We start from the raw sequence: 18,534 nt of genomic DNA on the forward strand, positions 1-18,534 counted from the left end.
GAGATTTAGTTACGCCTTGAAATTGTTGGCTGCTCTCTGCCTATTGATATTAGAACCTGTTATTGAAATTCGAAAGCATGATTTCCCGTTCTCGGCAATAGAACAATCCAAGGGCAGGAAACAAAGAATGTTTTCAAACTCGTTGTGAACCGCACAAAATGCCATGCTTGTTCTGGTACGAATCGTCTCAAAATGAGGATAAACTTTTAACGATTCTTCAATTATAACTTACTAACATCAACCCACGAAAGCTGAAATATTTCACAACCAGCAATCGTTCCTCGTCAAACACGACCCAACGCTCCAATCCGGAAGAGAACCATTTCACTCTCGAAGCATTTCTCCCCCCGCTCAATCAAATAAGCGTTTGCAAATTCTCAAGGTTCGTCGCTTACTCACGGTTGAAATCTTTCATCACAAGTACAAGCCATCGGATCCATCCGTGAGAGAGAGCGATTTACATACTGCTCTCGCTCTTTCACTCAATAACGGTGAGTGCCTTCCCGATCGCCCCGCCGACGATCGAGTGCGATCGCCCAACATAGGAAGCGAGAGTGAGCGCCAATACACCACCCACCCCCTCCGTTGCTGAGTGGCTGCCATTTGCTGTCGCCGCAGCTCCAACTGTCTTTGCGAAAGATTGTCTTCTTCTCCATCGCTATTCGGTCTCTGCACCGCAAATCGTCGTCTTCGTCGTGGTCGTCGTCGTCGTCGTCGTCGTCGTCATTGGAGCTCTACTCTCCGACGGATGGGGGATCGGGTTCGAACCGCCCGAATACTGTATTACTCGGTCAGTCGGTCTAGAGGTACGACATCAGCATAACGCGCTGTGCTGTGTTGCTGTTTTTACCGTTTTCTTTCCCCCCCACACTGCGCTGCCCATAGAGAAGTGGAAAGGAGTGTGTGGCGCACACATCAGAGTGGAAGCTTTAGCAGTCCCCTGCATCCCTTATTCCGTGTGTCCCGTGTCGTCCGTCGGGTGTCCGTCGGTTGGAGTTTTAGGGTTGCAGTGCGCGGATTCGATTCCCCGAGCCGGCGGCTTGTTTGTTTTCCTCCGAAGGGAGACTTGAATGGGCGAACAAGCGACGATTTTGTGTTCAACTGATAGAAGCTAAGTGAAATGGTTGTGTTCTTTCGTGCAGTTAATTAGACACCTATTGTAGTCGATTGCGTTTGGCTGAAACAAGTGTTCACGGCAAGCATTGGTTCCAAACATTAGCCCGTGCTGAATTCGGTTGTTTTGCGTTTTTGGGGGAAATTTTGCCGCTGCCGAATCGTGGAAGGATCAGTCAGTTGCACTGAAGCAAAACAGTTCAGTGAAAAGTTTCGCCCACATCTGAAAGGCGATAGCTAGGCAGGAGAGTGTGTGTGTGCGCAAGTGGTAACAAAAAAAAAACGTAGTTCATTAATTAATTTTACTCTGTCGAGTGGAAAATTATATGTAAATTTGTTGCGGCCGAGCTCGCAAATAAAAAAAAAATACCTATACGCGGAGAAGCTGAGGAGCCGCCGAGTGAGGTGATGAGTAAATAAAACAGAAGCACTGTGAAACAGTTGGATGGTCGGTGAAAAGTTTGATCGCATCGATAACGACAAGTGGAAACGAAACACAACACAGCAAGGCAAAAGGAAGCCCATCGGGAAAGTCCCCGGCTCCACTAAATCATCTTCCGCCGTCGTTGGCTTTTCGGAAGAAGCAGTCGGTGATTTGTTTCAGTGTGCAGTTGGAAAATATTAAAATCAGATGATCTATCCGAGAGGTGAAAACGGAAACAAGTGAGACAAACGTCGGCGTCGAGAGCGGAGTGATTATCGCTTTGGGCTTTGACCAAACAAGCAAAACAAGCAACGAAAATTTAAGCCTAGAAAATGATCGTTTAGTGAGAAAGTGATGTGAGCTAGCCGAGAAGCTTGTGACGAGAAGAGATTTACAGTTAACCGTCGTCTTGCACAGATACATACACATACACACATACACGCACTGAAGCATCCAGCGAAGCTAGGAAATCTGAGATTTGTTTTCGTTTCTCTATTTTCGGTAGCAGCGCAGTTTAAAGAAAGAAAAAAAAAAGAATCAGTGCGTCGTTTGTGACAAGTGCCCCCAGAAAGAGAGAGAGAGAGATATAGGGAGCGAGAAAGATGCTTACATGCAAAGCAAGTGCGTGCGTGACCCAGTAGTGCGCGGATGGATTAAGTGACGAGACGGATTAACTTTTGACATTCTTTTGGCTGTAAGAGCAAGGTTGCTGAAATTCCCCCGCAGCCGTCGTGTTTTGGTGCTTTGATCGGTAAGTCGCATACGCATTGTTCTGGGGCCACAGACTCTGGGCAGACGCACTCGTCCATTGAGATGCAAATTAGTTTGGCACGCTTTGGGGGGTGGTGTTCGTGTGCGGGGAGGGATTTTATTTGATTGGAATAGCATAAATGTAAGTGGATTTTTGTGTGTTCATTTTAAATAGAGGGTCCCCCGTTGCGGTGGGTGAGTGACGTTAACAGCTATTGGAACGAATGGCATCATTTATCATTTTTCACGGGGGGAGTTTCATGGGGTCTAGGTAGTTGGCAAAGTTTTGGACAATAAGAGTGGCGAAAAGTGCTACTTGCGGCTCGAAATGGTTCGATTGAAATTGCTGTGAATGGAATTATTTTCGTTATAACAGACGGGTGCTTGATTTGGGGCATCCCGTATGCTTTGGCTGTGATGGATTCGGGTCCCAGTCCAGTCAATGATGTTTTCTGGTTAGACACATAATATCCAAATACAATTAACAAATGAATTAGTGCTCAAAGTACGCTATATATGGGGCAGGAGCAAACAGTGATGTCAATATTCCAGTTTAAACTGTTTCCAGTTTTTTTTATGCATCCAGGCAAACAGTTGATGTTTGAAATCTTCGAATTTTTTGTAGAAATCATCCAGTTTTATTCAATTTTTCATTATGAATAGCAATTTTTTTAAAGCATGGTTACAAGAACATAATTATTAAGATGTTTCACGTTAAACTTTGTTTTGTAATTGAAATAAGGAAATGCAATATTTATTAACAGTCATAATACCATACCTGCAAAATGCGTGGCAATGCTGTGAACAAGTTCGGTTCACGGCAACGAGACAGGCGTGCTATGTCAGAGCATTGACATGCCTTTGTCAGCTTTGGTATTATGACAGTTAACATCATTTTATCCTGATGAATGTGGGCGTTTTAGTGGAATACCTGTATAATGAGAGTGAGAAGGATTAGTATTTTCTATTTAATTCCACTACTTTATTTGCTTATCCTTGACAGATACGCGTATTTCGTCTACAATGTGCAGACTTCTTCAGTGTCTTGTACTAATACTCGACTATGTCAAAGTTAACCTAACTGATGTTGAGTCCTTGTAACAAAACAGTACGTTTAAGAACAATGGAACCATCTCATATTATGCCGTTAATATCTTCGTCTTCGTCTTCTTCTCTGGTGAATTATTCAATTAAATCAAAGTAAAATGGTAGCAGAGTGCCTTTTAAGACAAATGCCAAGTTTATAAGAAATGTGGCTTCGAATTACGTTAAATATATGTTATTTTTGGTTAAACATGACATTCCGTTATAAGAGAACAGATTTACAATCGAAACCATTAAAAGTCAAAGTTAATCATTCGCTCAAGGGCTGACACCGAGCGCCAAAAAAAAAGTTGAGTGTTGTTTCCAAAGCACGACCGCATTGTTGACGTAGAACGACGAATCAATGGTTTAGAAATTTAATTGAAAATTAGAAACCCTTGATATTTTTCACGGAAGTCTCTTGGAACTTTAAATAATCTTTATAGTTACCTCAGAATTAAATACTCTCGAAATTTCTTTGAAGCTCTCATAAGAACTCCCTTTACATTCTTCTCAGAATTTATTTAGAATATTCATTAGAAATTAACCTGTAATCCTCTTTACAATGGTCATGTAATTGTGCCAACTAAAAGAAGAAGACGTCAGAGTCATGCAAAACATCCAGTTTGGTACAACAGGGAACTGAAAAATTTAAAAAATCGAAAGCAAAAATTTTATAAAAAAAATATAATAGTAAAGAAATTTTGGCATGCTTTTTAGACATTTGCGATCAGTTAAATTTGGCCGTGAATATGGCATTTGAGGTGTATAATTTAAAAACTGCACTTGAAATAAAATTTTGTTCTCGGAACTTCTTCAATTATGTGAAAACCAAATTAAAATCTGATAATTTTCCCTCAAAGATGCATTTGGACGATAGGGTAGGTGAGAACTCGGATGATATATGTAATTTCTTTGCAAATTTCTTCCAAGAAATCTATACTACGTTTTCAGAAGACGACCGTGACCGTGAATATTTTTAATCTTATCCAGAATTTTCAAGTGACATCAGCATAAGTCAAATCAAGGTTCATGATATCTTAAAGGGTTTAAACAATTTAGATGCATCTAAAGGCTGAAAGAGGGGTTGTTTTGCATATTGAAACTCGGTTATCTGCTGTGTATATTAAAATTAATTAATTCAAATGAATATATTTATTTTATATTCATTCGTAATTTGAATGCAGTGGTGACCCGATTTTGTCAGCCTGTAGAACTCAATTAGTTTCGTTTGAGGTGAACTGAGGGGCCTCCCTTAGCTCAGTCGGTAAAGGCGCAGCTACAAAGCAAGACCATGCTGGAGGTGGCTGGGTTCAATTCCCGGTCCGGTCTAGGAATTTTTCGGGTTGGAAAATTTCTCGACTTCCCTGGGCATAGAAGTATGATTGGCCTTGCCACACAATTATACCAATGCAAAAATGGTACAGGCATCGAAAGCTCTCAATTAATAACTGTGGAAGTGCATCTAGAACACTAAGTTGAGAGCACGCAATAAGCTAATATGCGATATGCAATAAGCTTGAAATGCGAATGTTTTCTACACTCGGTGATGGTATTTTATTGATTGCAGGACTCAATAGTGGCATTCTTCGAGAATTATATTCGGAATTTGGACTCTGAACACCACAGGGTGACCCTCTGGAAGATCAGGAACAACCGTGGTCAATTCATGAAATTGTTCTTCGAGCTTCGTGGTTTTTTCAATTCAATAAGGCCGGAACAAATCACAAGATTTTCTTTTGTCACTCGATGCGTGCACCAGTCAAGGGGGGGGGGGAATAAAAACAAACCATTCAAAATTTGATTTACATCACATCTAAAGCTTTTATTTCAAACGTTTACTTTACTTCTTACCCTTTGCTTTAGCCTTATACTTCTTTGAAGTCGCGATTTTTGACACTCATGCATAACAGTAGCCACAAATGTTGATTTTATTATGTGTAACACTCGGGTTATCAACATGACATTCGCGCATAAGTTTTTGCATCCTTTTAAGGTAGAACATAATGTAATAATGTGGATGAATATAATCAAAGCAACTAATTTTTGGGTTTTGATAAATTTCGTGTAAACCATCAAGCGAAATACCACAAACTTAATAGTTCTTATATATAAAAAGCGTTCTGTTTTCGAACGTTTCTCCTTATTCAAATATAACATGCAGAACAGGAAACCCAAATTGATATAAAAATGCTTACTCTGTGAATTTAAACCCAGTTTTCTCAACAATTGTGCGTGCTTCAAAAAATCTAACCAGACGTATGGATCCTGGAAGATCTATTTAACAAAATCCAAGTCCAATATTCAAAGTAAGGAGCCAAAATCCATCTTGGCTGAACATAAAAACCAAATTTTAATAAAAATACGTACTTTTGTCAATTTAAACCTGGTTTTTGGGTGTCTTTAAAAAAAATCATCACGTATGAAATCAGCAAGGTCCATTCTATACAATACAAGCCTATTTTTCAAAGATATGAGCCGAAATTCAACTTGGCTGAAAAGGAAACCCAAATTTCTAAGAAAATACGTACTTTTGAGAATTTAAACACTGTTTTCTAAAAAATTGTCCTTGCTAAAATAATTTAGCATCACGTATGGATTAAGCAAAGGTAATTTTATAAAATCTAAAACTATTTTCCAAAGATCGGAGCCGAATTTCAACTTTACAAAACAGAAAATCAAAGTTTCTATGAAAATACGTACTTTTGTGAATTCCACCTTAGGGACACGCAATAACCTTTAACTCGAACGCAAGCAACGGCTGTAATTAAATTAATTCCATTGACTACTGCTTTAATTACATTAATTACACAATGTAGAATATTAACTACTTTTTAACTCCTTAAATACAGTCGAAATTTCGTAAATAAAGTACATTAATTACATTTTTTACATTAATTACGGATCGAAAATTTTAATTACTACTTCAAAACGCATTAATTACTTTAAGTACTTTTGAATGCATTTTAAGTTCAACGCGCTGGTTCTTTGCATTGCGTACCCTTCGATTCAACCCTCACGTATGAATTCAGCAAGTTCTATTCTATAAAATCCAAGCATAAATTTCAAACCTTAGCACCGAAGTCCAACCTGGCTTCAAAAAAATTAACAATTACGTCTGAAATAACAAAGGTCTATTATATAAAATCCAAGCCTGTTATTCCAAAGGACGGAGCCAAAATCCAACTTGGCTGTTCAAGAAACCCAAATTTCAATAAAATTACGTACTTTTGTGGATGTAAACAAAGTTTTCTCAATAATTGTGCCTACTTAAAAAATCTACTATCAGATATGAACACACGAAGGTCCATTCTTTAAAATCTCAGCCGACTTTTCAAAGGATGTGAATCTCACCAGAACGAGAAAGGGGTCTAGAGGAGCAGAGTCTACGTAAGGAGTTAGTTAAACCACTTCAGGAAAGCTCATACTAACATTCAAAATATAATTCAATCACTCAACAGAAAAGTTTGAACTCCCTAAGAAAGGTTTTGAACCACTTCAGAAAAAGGTTGGTCTCCGTTTGGAAAATTTAAGTTCAAAAAAGTGTCGGTTCACTTCGAAAAACTTTCTACACTTTAAGGAAAGCTAGATGACCTAAACAAGATAGTGTCCTTGCCAAAGCAGTTAACAAAAATTTGGGGGAAAATGTCAAACCCGGTCTGACAAGTTTGGATTCAGTTCGGAAAAAATTGAATCAATGCAGGAACCTTGAATTCATTTAGGAAAGGGATTAAATCTGCTAATGTGGCCTCACTCCAGAAAATGTGAAACCAAAGCTTGGGTTAGGGATATGTTGGATCACTTCTGGAAAGCTTTGACAACTTTAAAAAGAATTGAATAACAGAAAAGCTAAGTCACAGTAAGAAAAATGTTGAAGACTTATTCGAAAGTTTGAACTCATTTCAAAAAAGTTCAGACTCAGTTTTGAATCTGCTTTGAAAATTGTCACCTCAATTTAAAATGTCCTTTTTGAAAAGATTTGATTTAGCTCGGAAATTGAGAAAAAATATGTTTTTTTACTTCTCTGTTTGTGATATTTGTTTATTTATAATAAAACAAATTCAGTCGCCAAACAACAAAATCAAACGTTTACGTTCTGTAAATCAATTTATTTCAGGAAAGACAAAAACAACTTCTTGAGTAGTTATATGCATAAAAGTAACAAAGAAAGAGATATAAAAATCAAACATTTACATTCCGTGAATCAATTATTTTCTCCAGAACATTGCTACGTACTTCTCGCAGCAGGAACTATGTTTCCAATGAAATTCCGTTTTCCTCTGTCCAAGCAATTAATTGATCGATTCCCGATAAAGCTGTTTCATTTGAAACACAATTTTCAGATTCGTCATCCACATCAATCTGGTGTGGTTCCAAAACTGATGAAGCATTTGCTCCCTCGACAGTTGAAAACGTATTTTCGCCATCGTAGAACGATGTGTTCGGGTGCAAAACGATGTTCACAATATCATCGTCGTTCAGGACGTCAAACTCCACGTCCTCTTCGTGTACGGTATTGTCCTGGTCCATCAATTTCTGCTGAATCGAAAGTAAGCGTTCTCGTACAACCGCCAACGGGATGTCATCTTCATCATCGAATTCTGGTTCTGTGTACAGAATTTTCCATGACTTGGCAATGGAATCAGCCGGTACCTCGTCCCAAGCTTCGGCTACCCAAAACATAGCATCCTTGATGTTGATTCTCTTGACCATGTCATCGAATTCTCCTTGGCGTCCAAGAAGCTCACGCATAAGCTTTTGCTTGTAGTTGGACTTGACCATCTGGATGACGTTTTGGTCCATTGGCTGCAACAAGGCTGTTGTGTTTGGTGGTAGGAAGGTCGTAGAGATTGCTCCATCTGCAGTTCTAAGCTCATCGGCGCTGCTATGTGCGGAACAGGTGTCCAACACTAAGACGGCCCTTACCGGCAGTTTAGCACCATCCAAAAATGCCGTTACCTTAGGAGCAAACTCCTTCAAAAACCAATCCTTAACCCTCCGTTACTCGCGCCAACTTTTGTAACACGAGTACACGCGCGTTGTAATTTGTACAACAGTGTGAGTTTTCCATTTCCATTTTGCAGCCGTGCTACCAATCGATATGAAACCAACGGGTATTCTTTAAAAAACTTGTTTTGATCAAAGCAAGCTAAACTTTTATCACAGTTAACCTCCAAAAAATGCAGATAGTAGAGAAAATTGAATGGAAACCGCGTAAACTGTGACCATACTACGTGGGATTTGACTTAATTGGTTACAACATGGAAAATCTCGAGATCCTGACCAGATAGAAAGTTGATGTTTTGGGGAAAGTTGTTCTTAATATCATCACCTTTTCGCTGGTGGAGAATAGTTTAGAATTTTCTCACTACGTAGCGCTAGAATACATGTGAAACTATCGCATGTGATATATCTCGAGATCATGACCAGATAGAAAGTTACTGTCGCGGACAAAGTTGTTGATGTGATCAAAGCCTATTTCTTGGTGCACAATAGTTCAAAATTTCCTCAATACGCGGCGCTAGTAAACACGTGAGATTCTCATATAAAATATCTCGAGATTTTGACCAGATAGAAAGTTACTGTCTTCGGCAAACTTTTTCAGGGGGCCAAAGGTCTTTTGGCTGGTGGACAGAAATTCAATTTTTTTTTCACATCATTGCACTTGTATACACGTGCAATTCTCGCATTAGATATATTTCGAGACCTGCTAAACTGTCATCGGCAAAGTTGTCCAGGAGATCAAAACTTTTTCGTTGGTCGACAGTACATAATTTTCTCACTGCGCGGCGCTATAATATACGTGAAATCTTCGCATGTATAATATCTCGAGATCCTGAAAAGCTAGAAATTTACTGTATTTGGCAAAGCTGTTAAGGAGATATATACATTTTGGCTGATGAACAGTAGTTCATACGTTTCTGAAAACTTGGCGGGAAATTTTCGCATTTCTTATATCATAAAATAAAAATCACAATTTACATCAGCCTAAGTGACACAAATATATTCTGGATTTCTTTTACTGGTGACGATTTTCATGCAGATTTGTGGATACATAAATTGGGGTGAGTCGCTCCACTTGTATACCTCTGATAAATTAGTGGTAACACGTATCTCAGATGGAAAACATTATCTTAAAAGATCAATATCGCTGGAACTTCCACCAAATTAATGTTTACTCAAATGTTTATTTATTTCGTCAACCAACGTAGACTAGTACAACTAATACAGTTTTGTTTTCTTAAATATATATTTATATAAAAAAGTAGTGTCAGCTTTCTTGTCTTTTCTTTTATGAGTTGTTATTTCTTATGGAATAAAAATATTGCTTTAGTTTATGCCAAGACATTGTAAAGTCAATGGTTTCGCAGTGTTTATTGTAAGAGGCCATCATGCGGTTTAATGGCCCATATTTTGCATAATTTGTGCGATGATGTTTTATGGTAAATAAATTTCGATTTCGGAGTTGCCGAGTGGGTGCATGGAAATTTAATTTTGATAAAAGTTCTGTTGAGTCAATTCGCTGCGAAACGATATCATTTACAAATGAAACCATTGCATATTCACGACGCTATTTTAATGTTTGTATGTTTATAAGCATGTAGCGTGCTTCATATGATGGAAGAGGAAATGAAGTCCAACCTAATTTACGAAGAGCATATAATAGAAATTGTTTTTGTACTGATTCTAATCTTTCTTCGTGCGTGATTGAAAATGGAGACCATACAATGCTGCAATATTCCAGTATTGACCTCACATAGGCAATATATAGTGTTTTAATTGTGTAAGGGTCCTGAAAGTTATAGCAAAAGCGGTTGATAAAACCTAGCATGTTATTTGCCCTGTGAATAATTGTATTGTAATGGTCTATGAAAGTTAGCTTAGAGTCTAAGATAATTCCTAAATCCCTAACTCTTTCACATTTGTCTACAGTTTGATTTCCTAATGCAATTGAAATATTTGAAGTTGTTCTTTTTCTACTAAATGATATTAAGTTACATTTTTTTACATTCAATTCTAGTAGACTTTTTTTGCACCATATGTAGAATATGTGTATTTCATTCCGGAATATATTGATGTCTTCTTCATTTCTTATTTCCTAAAAGAGCTTCATGTCGTCGGCATAAATAAGCAATTTAAGTTTTTTGAGAATGTAAGATATGTCGTTTACGTATAGAATAAAAAGGAGAGGTCCCAAATGAGAGCCTTGGGGGACGCCTGAAGTGACTTGAATTGGGCTCGATTTCTTTCCGTTGAATTTAATTATTTGTTGGCGGTTAGTTAAATATGATTCAAATCATTTCAGGAGCCCTGACTTAATTCCAATTTTTTGCAGTTTAAAGAGTAACATCGGTATGTCAATGCGGTCAAATGCCTTGCTAAAGTCTGTATAGAGAGCTTCTATTTACGTGGTTTCCATTATCCATTGCATTCAATGAATAGTCTATAAATTCAAGTAAGTTGGTCGAGGTCGAACGACCATTGAAAAAGCCGTGTTGCATGTCAGTAATTCTATTTTTGATTTGGAGAAATAATTTTTCGTTGATAATTGACTCGAAAAGCTTAGGAATGCAAGAGATAATGGCTATACCACGTCAGATTTTCGACCAGATTTAAAGATAGGTACTAGAAATGAGCTTTTCCAAATTTTAGGGAAGGTTCCGGATTCCAGGGACATATTAAAAAGCCAAAACAATGGAGCAGTGAGTTCCATTGCTAGACATTTAATAAATACTGGAGGAATTCCGTCAGGTCCAGGACCTTTTGAGGCATCTAAATTTTTTAAAGCCTGCAAAATGTCCTGCACTTGAAGTTGATTGAGGCCAATGTCCCTTGAAAATTCTGGATAAAATGCAAAATAATCGCGGTCACGATCTTCTTCAGAAAATGTCGTATAAATTTCTTGAAAAAATTTTGCGAATAGATTACAGTTTTTTTCCGAACTATCACCGACATTTTCGTCTAGATGCATTATTGAAGGAAAATTGTCAGATTTTAATTTCGTTTTTACGTAATTAAAGAAGTTCTTCGGACAGGACTTTATTTCACGTTCAGTTTTTGCATTATATTCTTCAAATGCAGTACTGATAGCTAAATTCAGTTGATCGCATAGATCCAAATAAATTAATAAATAATTACTACTATTGTGTTTTTTATAAATTTTATGTGCTTTTTGCTTCCGATTTTTCAAGTTTTTTATTTGTCTGTTAAACCAGGCTGGATTTTGTGTGTTTCTGTTACGTCTTTTTTTCTTCAAAGGTATTTCTTCCGAAATTATTTCTGTTAAAATTTTGTAGAACACGTCTATACCAATTTCGACATTTCCTACATTCCTTAAAATTAATTGCCAATTGACACTGTTTAATTTAAATTTTATTTTTTCGTAGTCTGCAAATTTGTATTCAAAGACTTCTTCGTATTCGCAGTCGTTGGGTCTTTGGTTTTCATGCATAAATAAAGAATATTCGATTGCTGTGTGAAACGCTTCATTTTTCCACAGTGGATTTAGTGATTCGGTCACACAGAAATCTTCATAAATATTCGTTAGTAAAAAGTCCAAATAGCAATTTTGTTGGTTTTTGATGTGGTTAATTTGGTTCAGTCCTAAATTAGCAGTTTTGTCAAATATGAACTGCAATGTTTCATTATCCCCAACGACTGGGAGTAAGATACATTCATTTTCAGAGTCCAGAATGAAGTCAGCATGGCGTTGATTAAAGTCTCCATAGATGTGAACTTTAACCTCAGGAGGAAGGTCAGATAGAATTTGTTCAGCACTTTGGAAGAAGGCTTCATAAGTGCTTTTATGAGCATGGTCTGGTGGAAAATACACTGAGGCGAACACGTGCGTTTCACCGGCTATGTGTGATTTCACCCAAATATGCTCAAATTCTGTAAATTTTGGTGTAAAGATAATTTCTGAGTTAAAATTGGCCGAAAGAGCTATAAGAACTCCACCACCTGACTTCTTCTGTGTTGCATGAAAATTTCTGTCGTCTCTGAATACATTAAAGGCATTTCCAAAGATTTCTTCACTTTTTACGCTTTCGTCCCAGCTTGTTTCAGTTGCCAGAATGACCGAAAAGGATGAGCATAATAAATGTTGATAAATTTCCTTCATTTTAGCTGGGCTTTTCGCGATTGAAATTTTGACAATAAATCAAAATTTCAGTCGCATTCTGTCTGTGTGAAGAAATTGTTGGAAATACGTCGGTTGATAAAGTATGGTCATTGTTATTATTAGTTACCTCAGTCTCATGCCAAGCATCGTTATATAGAAATAATGAGTCTTCCTCAAGGTGCGTCAGCGGCGTTGAAAATTTACAGGATTGTAAAATTTGAGGGCGGCCTCCCTAGTAGATTGTAGCCGTTGCGTGCGTTCACTGGACAGGAATGTACGGTAGGATTGCAGGTCTGCCAAGGCGTCGTTTCGAGTAATTCCATGTTCTTCATGGACGTCCAGGAAAATTTCGTGCAGGAGATTTCTGACGAATGACCTTCCTTTATCAACTAAGCCTCTGTTGCAGTATATCTACTAGCATTAAATTGATCCATAACTTTTTGTGTTGACCATGAATAAGGCAATAACGATAAAATTAATAATTTTTCACTTCTTGCAGTGGATGCATTGGAAAACTTTTCCTTCATGTTTTCTAAAACTTCTTTGAGTTCATTCACTTCGTCAGCCTCAGGCTCGAAGTTGAAAAGATTCTTTCTAATACCTTCGTTGATTTCACGGTGCTTCTTTTCGGGGTAGTGGATGTAGTTGAGTTTTCCCACGTCTATCGGTGATACCTGGATTCCTGCAATGCCTCGGTTCAATATCTCGATGTTGACTGGTTGAGTAAATTCTTGGTACGATTGAACTGAAGTAACTGATGTCATTGATGGTACAGTTGTAAGGCTTTCACAGCTCGGTACGACAGGTACTATCACTGTAGTTGGCATCTTTGAGCTTCCGGCAACATGCTGTTCCTCGTTTGAGATGAAAAGAACTTGTTTATCAACACGAAGACGACAGGACGTGCAAATGCGAAAACCAGTATTCAATCCTGATGCTTCAGAATATCCAATCGATTTTAATTTCTGGATGGTAATATTCGAAATATTCCTCAGCTCTTTCGAGCACTTGACTTCCTCGAACGGCCGAATGCACCTGATAAAACATGCTCGTTCACTCATCACGTCATCACATCACTTTAAAAATGATTTCATTGAAATACAACTGAAGGTTATGCTTACCTTTTAACCAAATGGTGTTACACTTATTTCCTATGATAACTTTTTAAGATGTATGCGGTAAAAAGCAATCTTTGTGATCAACTGCTTGTTTTCACCATTCAAACTCATTTAAGTATCAGATCGATAGGTATAATTTCTACATTAGGTACAGACAGATGTTTTTGGTGTTCACTACTACAGTGTTGAGTATTTGACTTATTACCGTTAAGATCACTGATACAACTATGCAAAATTGAAGACAATGAATAAAAAAGAAAATTAATCGCTAGTTTGAGCATCATTTCACTTTTATTTAGTTCTAGCTCAATATTCATCAAATGAATTTTTTAGTTTTGTTAGTAACGATACCTTTTCATGGTATCAGATGTAATGAATCCTAACTTTTCAATAGGGCCTGTGTAGAAAAATACTAATGAAATAAACATATCTATATTGCAAAAACGGCTTGCTTGATTGCATTGGTGTCTTCGAGAAAGTTGTGCAAAATATTAAAATGCAATTCTTGAAAAAATATACACGGTTGAAAAACATGTGTTTTTATGTAAATGTAAAAATCGTGAAATTTTCAAAAAATCATAACTTTTTTGTTTTTGAGTTTACCATCACCAAACTTTGCCAGTTTGTAGCAAATATTATGAGCTTTAATGAGGCTTAAAACGAAAATTTTCAAAAATGAGAAATTAATTTTTTTAATAAGAAATATATGTTTTTTTTATTGAAACACACGAATTTTTTTACAGTGTATATTTTTAGCATTATTGCCAAAATAATATCTACAACTTTGCTCAAGACACCAAATTAATCGAACAAACCGTTTCAGCAATATAAATTTTTTAACTCATTAGTACTATTTTTACACAGGCCCTGTTAGAAAAGTAGTCGTGATTCAATTTGAAGAACTGATAACACAAATTGGCATCTTTACTAAAAAAGAACAACTGTGCAAATTTTCATCAAAATCGGAGCCGACAAATTAAAAAAAAATTAAAAAATTCGTCAATCTGTAGAGAATTGCTCTGCTTAGAATGCTCTCCCATTATGGTACCGGAACTTTCAAGTTCTTATAACGACTTAAAAATGAGGCTGCTTAGAATTCTATAGACCACCTTCAACCAAGCTGCTTAAGCCACAAATAGCCTTTTATCGGAACTTTTGGTTACTTGGGATTCTTCCCAGGTTTCCGAATGGTGATGACTTTAGCTAACTTCCAGCACGAGGGGAAGTAGCCAAATCGGAGGCACTGATTGAAAATCAGTGCCAGATGGTTGAAGAATCTGGAACTCAAGATTCAGGATGTTGTCGAAACCTGGAGCCTTCATGTTTTTGGAAGTTTTGTTTTCAGTCAGCCGTGATCTCGGATTCCTCGGGGAAGATGTTAGGAGCCTGGTGGAGATTGGTTACATTTTCAGCAACCTCTACTTCGTGAGGGCTGGTGATGTTTTGCCCGACATTGTGGGAGCTGACGAAATGTTGACCTATCACGGAAGCATTCTCTTTTTTTACTAGTTCGTTTATTTGGAAGGCTCAATCGCGTTAGCTTGACGGAGCCGATAGTTCATTGTTCTTTGTTTGTAACAAATTTTACTAAATTCTGTGTCTAGTAGGAGTTGGGCCGAATACTCGCGGCTTGCTCGAGGTTAGACTGGTACATTGTCGAAAGATAGGATCAGGGGAGGAGCTTGGGGGTAAGGTTTCGTTGTCTCATCAAAGCGTTGTCGCCAGTATGAACGGTAGTGCGGTTCTAGTTTCGTCTGGAGTTCGACCGGCTATGGTGACCAGAAGGCGACGACGAGACTCATCGAGGCGGGGGGACAAGACAAACAAAAACTAATAAAGAGACACAGTCAGCCTTCTCTTTTTAACCAAAAAAATAAATAAATAAAGCTTGTTTTCAAAAATTAACTGCTTGACTTTACCTGGTAGTGCAGGATTGCCTAAGGACAAAGATGCACTGTTGGTAAATGAAATCACAGGATCTGTTGATAAAAGCAATCTGTTGAATACATCTGTAACGGTCAGTAGCATATATCTACTTGTATATATAATTTTTTACTGTTAATCATCGATCTGGTTCTTTAATAATCGAAAGAAATCTGAACAATGTAGATTTATGAAATAAAAACCCTTATTTTTAAAGCGGATTTATTTAAAAACAACAAAAATTACCTTCATCAAAAGTTGCTTAAATGTACTTCTTGATATGTTTTTTAAAGTGATATGAAACACTATCGGTTGTACTTGCGCCATTTAGAAATGTTACGCTTGAAAGTTTGGCCTAAAAGACTACAAAACTGACGATAACTTTTGACAGAAGACATGTACTGGTATAGTATCTTTGAAGAAAATGTGTAATTTAATATTAACTACAATCGCTCTGAACATTGTAGTGATGTTTGAAAAATACATGAGAGAATAATTGATTTTTGGCTTTGGTTTTCGTACACATTTCATTTCTCTATCTTTTGAAATAAAAATAGTTAGATACCAAATTACTTTACTGGTAGAATTTGGCGTTTAAGACACTCTTGCAACCAATGCGAATAGAGCTCTCAAGAAAATGTTTTGAAGACATCAATACGCTATCTCTAATATTTTTCGAGTTATTAATTTATTCCACCTAATTTTGCTTCCTGGACCACTGTGCAATGTTGCCTGCTGACTTCAAAGGACAGTATGAGTTGGCATCCAAATGAGCTCAAATTTTGGGAGAATTACCAGGACCTGATTTCAAATCAGTTAGGCTCGCTGGAGCTGCAACATAGACATTTTGCACCACGCAAGAACTCGTCTAATGCTATTTTCAATATGCTATACTATATGGACGCAGAGACACTCGAACGGGTAAATTCGATCTACGATCTGGGAGTCACCATCGATTCAAAGCTGAGGTTTAACGATCATGTAGGGATTATATCAGCCAAAGCTTTTTCGGTATTAGGATTCATCCGTCGACACGCTTCTGACCTCACCAATGTATATGCTCTAAAAACACTCTACTTTTCGTTGGTGCGCAGTATCCTGGAGTACGCTGCACCATTTTGGTCGCCGTATTACGTAACACAGACTCTGACGATCGAACGTGTGCAGAAAAGGTTCATAAGATTCGCTCTTCGTCAGCTTCCTTGGAACGATCCAGAAAATCTTCCTCCCTATGTCGATCGATGCCAGCTGATTAAACTCGAACCTATTTCTGCCCGGCGAGTCAACATGCAACGCTTGTTTGTCTTTGACCTCATCAAAGGATCCACCGATTGTCCTGCACTTCTCGAACAGATTCCACTGAATGCTCCACCCAGACGCTTCCACCACTCGCCACTCCTAGAGGTTCCTTATCATAGGACAAACTACGGCCATAATAATCCATTCGACTCGTGTCTTCGAGCATTCAATGACGTTAGCGATGAGTTCGATTTGAATTTGTCTAAAAATGTGTTTAGTAATAGGATTAAAGATAAGGTTTATGTTTAATTATAAGTTATTCAAACTGTACGACTAAGTTGAAGATGGTGTAATAAATATTAAATTAAATTCATTTAATTGTATCGATCCTGTTCACGAACCTTTTTGGAGTGGGTTGAGTTATTTCCTTTTAGTTCCGTTATAGTTGATTATCTTTTCGCCGATTTCCACATTTAAAACCACTGTTCATTACCAAAGTTTGAAGCCATCAGCCATCACGCTGAATTATGTTTCCTAGTCAATGCTTCAACCACTTCCTGTTGCTAATCTCCGGTAACCTAAATTTCCTCCGCGCACTTACTCGTGCAAAAATCGCCGCCGTTTTTGCGTTGCTCCACGGGTTAATTTACAATAACAAACACGCGTTGTCCACCAACGAGCACTTCCCACCGAAAATCGAGCACTTTAATTTCGTAACAAACCAAAAAATAAAAATAGCCATAAAAATTTCCCACCATAATTTCTCCCGTCGCCATCGCCACCCGGCCGGAGCAGAGTGCCCGAGTCAATTTCGACCCGACCATTGTCCATTAGAGAGCGCAATTGCAGCCCGCACTTAGGCTTGGGCTTCTCAAAAGTACCTAAACAGAACCAGGCACCAGGGATGGAGGGGGGGCGGGGGCGATAATTGCCCGCTTAAAAGGGCATTCAGCACCCTAAAAACGGATGACCTCCGCCATCATGTGTGTATTTGTCGGTTGTGCAGCCGCCATTTTTCGTAGTCGCTGTCTGCTGGTCCACTTTCCGAGGGGGGAGGGGGGAGGAATCATTATTAACGCACATATTTCATGCTCTTTTTTGCTGGGTAGGTACCTGCTGCTGCTGCTGCTGCCAGCATAGCTCGCGCACTTGAACCACCTATTTTTGGGTTCACTTTTCTCGGACCAACTACAACAATTGACCCATCATCATTTGAATGTGGTTGGGCAAGAGACTCTCTTCTCGGTTCGGCTTCGCACGGCGAATTAAAGCAACGCAAATTTAGGTTCGGTTCACTCCAATTTGCAAAAAAAAACCTAAGTTACTCCTAGACTGAGCAGAATTTCCCTCGATTTTCTTGATACTCGAGCGAGGAAAATTTTACTCCATCTATGAGCGACCTAGGTTTTTGCGATTTTGAGTCGATCGCATCGGTCGTGCGATCGCCGCCTTCTCGCTCATCGCGGTTGCAGAGGCACGCCAAAAATAGAGTGCGGCCCTGAAGTGACCCATGTGCGAAACATGCGAATCGTAAAAGAAAAATCACAAAGCTCGAACTCGAAAAAAAAAATTCGATCATCAGTCGCACCATTCTTCTCATTATCGACGCAGCGCTAGCCGGTCGGTTTTTCCTCCTCTGCCGTTTCTTTTCAAAGTCATCTAGGCAGGCACTGGCGCGCATTCACACACACATGTCAGTTACTGTTGAAAGGGGGTGGGAGTGGAGGCGCGCGGGTGAATAGATTTGAAAAATTCAATTTCAA

The 18,534-nt window shown here is 38.2% G+C and overlaps 1 protein-coding gene across 2 annotated transcripts in view; it reads left to right on the forward strand.

Moving 5' to 3' along the window:
- Positions 1 to 803: 803 nt before the first annotated feature.
- Positions 804 to 18,534, forward strand: part of LOC135712558 (probable serine/threonine-protein kinase tsuA) — a 466,235-nt gene continuing 448,504 nt past the window's right edge. For both annotated transcript variants that reach the window (XM_065235520.1, XM_065235521.1), the window contains exon 1: positions 804 to 2,288. The gene's annotated coding sequence lies outside the window, so the exon portion shown is untranslated. The remainder of the gene's footprint in view (positions 2,289 to 18,534) is intronic.

Source organism: Ochlerotatus camptorhynchus, unplaced genomic scaffold (genome assembly GCF_037179485.1).
Source record: "Ochlerotatus camptorhynchus isolate MF236.1 unplaced genomic scaffold, CSIRO-AGI_Acam_v1.1 ptg000493l, whole genome shotgun sequence".
Classification (NCBI taxonomy): Eukaryota; Metazoa; Arthropoda; class Insecta; order Diptera; family Culicidae; genus Ochlerotatus; species Ochlerotatus camptorhynchus.